The 4,103-nt window shown below is 41.4% G+C and overlaps 1 pseudogene; it reads right to left on the minus strand.

The window, feature by feature from the left end:
* Positions 1-1,607: 1,607 nt before the first annotated feature.
* On the minus strand, positions 1,608-3,373 carry LOC100479371 (annotated as a pseudogene).
* Positions 3,374-4,103: the final 730 nt, after the last annotated feature.

Below are 4,103 nucleotides of genomic sequence, written 5' to 3' on the forward strand. Positions count from 1 at the left end.
GATATATGATTTACAAATATTCTCTCCCATTCTGTGGTTGTCCTTTGAGACACACACACAAAATTTAATTTTACATCCTATGTTTCTACTTTTTCTCTGTTGTTGTTTGTGATCTTGGTGTCATATCTAAGAAACTCTGCCTAACCCAAAGTCACAAAGATTTACCCACAGGAGTTCATCTAAGAGTTCTACAATTTTAGCTCATATTTAGATCTACATTTCATTTTTAGTTAATTTTTGGATATAGTGTAAGAAAGGGTCCCAACCTCATCCTTCAGGCTGTGGATATCCAGTTGCCCCAGCACCATTTGTTGAGAAGATGATTCTTTCCCTCATTTGAATTGTCTTGGTGCCATTGTCAAAAATCAGTTGACTACTGGGGCGCCTGGGTGGCACAGCAGTTAAGCGTCTGCCTTTGGCTCAGGGCGCGGTCCCGGCGTTATAGGATCGAGCCCTGCGTTGGGCTCCTCCGCTATGAGCCTGCTTCTTCCTCTCCCACTCCCCCTGCTTGTGTTCCCTCTCTCGCTGGCTGTCTCTATCTCTGTCGAATAAATAAAAAAATCTTTTAAAAAAATCAGTTGGCTATAAATGTAAGGGTTTATTTCCGGACTTTCGATTCTATTCCATTGATCTCTGTCTATCCTACCACTGCACTGGTACACTGCTTGATTCCTATAGTTTTATAGTAAGTTTTGAAACTGGAAAGTGTAAGTCCTTTGACTTTTTCAAAACTGTTTTTGCCTTGTATTTTCCATATCAATTTTAGGATTTGCTTGTTAATTTATGTAGGAAAAGCATCTGGAATTTTGATAAGGGTTTTATTGAATCTGTAGATAATTTGGGAAGCATTACTACTTTAACAATGTTAACTCTTTTGATCCATGATCATGGAATGTCCTCCCATTTCTCTAGGTCTTTCATTTCTTTAAGCAATGTTTTATAGTTTTCAAAGTGTAAGTTTTATACTTCCTTTTTTAAAGATTTTATTTATTTATTTATTTAATTTTTTTATTTAAGAGAGCGAGAGCTCGAGCGGGGGCAGGGGCAGAGGGAGAGAATCTCAAGCAGAGTCCGTGCTGAGCACGGAGCCCAACTCGGGGCTCCATCTCATGACCCTAAAACCATGATCTGAGCTGAAATCAAAGGTCGGATGCTTAACTCACTGAGCCAACCAGGCACCCCTACACTTCTTTTGTTAAACTTATTCCTAAGTATTTTTTTTATGCTGTTATAAATTGAACTGTGTTCTTATTTTCATTTTCCGATTGTTCATTGAGAGTGTACAGAAACATAATTGATTTTTGTATATTTATCTGGTAACCTCGTTATCAGATTGAGGAAATTCCCTTCTATTCCTAGTTTATCAAGTATCATTATCATGAAACTGTTAGATTTTGTCAAATGATTTTCTGTGTCTATTGAGATGATCATGGGTTGTTTGGTCCTTTGTTCTGTTGATTTGGTATACGTATTACAATGATTGACTTTTGTATTTTGAATCAGCCTTGCACTCCTGGGATAAATTCCACTTAGTCATGGTGTATAGTCCTTTTCATTATTGATGGGTTCAGCCTGCTAGTATTTTGTTGATGACTCTCACGTCTATATCATAAGGAACATTGATGTGTTGTTTTCTTGTGAAGTCTTTGACTGGTTTTGATAATTGGGCTATAACTGACCCTATAGAAGAAACTGGGAAGCGTTCCTTCATTGTCTATTTTTGGAAGAGTTTATGAAGAATTGGTATTAATTTTTCTTTGACTGTTTAGTAGCATTTGCCATGGAGGCCAACTACATCTTAACTTTGTTCTGTGGGAAGTTTTGAAATTGCTAATCTAATCTCTTTTTATAGGATCTTCCAGTTTCTTTTCTGAATGTGATTTCCTTATGGTTTCTATTCCTTCATCTCTGTAATCATTTACGATATTATTTTACAGTCTCTCCCAGATAGTTGTAGTTTCCATTTGTTTTATTTTGTCTGGTTTGGTTATTTATCATTTCATTTAACCATGATTGTGTTTGCTGATTCTCTATCACGGTAAATCACAACATTTCCTTATCTGTTTTGGGAATTTCTTGTTGTTGTTGTTCAAGGTTTATTGAAAATATCACAGCACAGCAGGAAGATTCAAACAGCTCCCCATGGTGTTTTGGAATTCATCCCAACTGTAGGCTGAGTGACCTGCAGGTTGGACAGACTGCTGAAGTCCAAGAGTTTCAACCTTTCCTTAGTATCAGGATCGACTTCAATGATCTCCTGACCCAGGATGCAGACCTCAGCAACAGAATCATCTCTCCTTTATCTCTCCTCCTCCTGCAGATTGATGGAGATACCACTCACCGGGCCCCTCTCAATCCCCTTCATCAGATGTGTGACATAGGATGTGATCTTGCTCAGAATAACAGCGATCTCCATGCACACGCGCTTGCTGGTGCGGAAGTCATTCTCTAGGCACATGGAGTATTTCTCGGTGGCGACCCGGGCTGCCTTCTTCATGGTTTTGGTGTGAACGCAGCCTATGGTGGTGGGCCTGGTAATTATTATGAGGTCATCTTTAGTGATAATCCACTCGGTCTACAAAAACCTCCTGTGGCCTGGGTTATAAAGTGTTCCTCCAGAAAAGCTTTGCATTTGCTCCTGCCAGGCATTCCAAAAAGATGACCAAGAGTGGGGTGCATTTGACTCTTGACATCAGCTCAGGTCTTGATCTCAGGGCCCTACTTCAGAAAAAAAAAAAAAAAGATTACTAAGGAAGAGAATAAAATTCAGACTTTGCACCTGCCCCATGTCACACGCTTGGTGGGTTAATTTCTCTTGGGATGATATTTTTTTTCTACCAAACACCCCAATGAAGCCACAGTCCTCTGTCCTCCTCCTACGCAAAAAGTACTTTCTAGTGCCCCTCTTACTGGCACGCAGTCTCCTGAGGGTCACACCGGTGCAAATGGGTCTTAATGTCTACTCTCCATCTTGTACAGGTCACAGGTCCTTATGCAAGTGGAACTTAAAACATTTCAACCTCTGTCCATTTGGGGCCATCTCTAGCTCCAGCACTCCCAACCCCACCCCCAATGGCCACCATATCATCTGTCCCCAGGGGCTTGTTTTGCTTCCCTTTGTGTTTTTGGCATCTGGTGTTTCCTTCTTTTTTTCCCCAAACTCAGCTGTGCGTTAAAATATTTTTGTTACATTTTATATGTACTTTCGAGTATTTATAACTGGAGGAATTCTGGGTTGTACAGTCTGCCAGAGCGTGAAAGGGCCTTTGTAGCCTCCATTTGAAACTGCTTATGGAGCGATAAGTACGGGGCTAGGAGGCCGAGGATCACGTTCCAGTTTGCCTGTCTCCGTATGTAGGACCAGGCACGGCATTTTCCACTTCTTGGTCTCAGTTTGTTCACCTCCGAAATAGGGTGGTTGGCCTTCAAGTTACTCTCAGTTCTAAAATTCTCTGATTTTTTTTTTTTTTAAACTTCTGTCCACAGCACTCATTCTCAAGCCTTGTTCTCTTGGTGCAGGTTGACCTCTGCGAGGAGAGGCTGTTTGCCAGAGGCCAAGATAACCTGAACATTCTTTACTTTTCCAAGGGCAGAAAGGGAGAGACACTTATCTGTTGTCCTGAGAACCCCTCAGTGATTTGTCTTCATGGGGGAAATGGCTACATTTGTGGAAGTGGGTCTGCCTGGCCTGCCTTCATTTGCCTTGTCTTTTATTTTTTCCGCGGGAAGGCATCAGCAGAGAAAGTTCCAGATTTTCTTTTCCTGAACAGCTTTGTTTTCTGTATTTAACAAACGCCAAGCATTGACCACATCTGCGAATTTCCCCTTTGTAAGACTTAAACTCTTGCACCGTGTGCCCAATAGTTCATCTTGATAGACAAGCGCAGTGAGTTCTGGAGCAATTTTACCTTGAGTTGGGGTTTTTTTCTGGAAGGAAAGATTTGGAGAAAGACACTCTGAAGTGCTTTTACAGGCATCTGTGGAGCCAAATAGACAATTCTCACGTCCTTCCCTGTGGCAGCGGTCACAGCAGCGAAGCCAGAAGGAACACGGGATTGTCAGGCAATTCCCCCAAAGTGAACAGCAGGGGGTGCTGAGAGGGT

This window comes from Ailuropoda melanoleuca, chromosome 10 (genome assembly GCF_002007445.2).
Source record: "Ailuropoda melanoleuca isolate Jingjing chromosome 10, ASM200744v2, whole genome shotgun sequence".
NCBI lineage: Eukaryota > Metazoa > Chordata > Mammalia > Carnivora > Ursidae > Ailuropoda > Ailuropoda melanoleuca.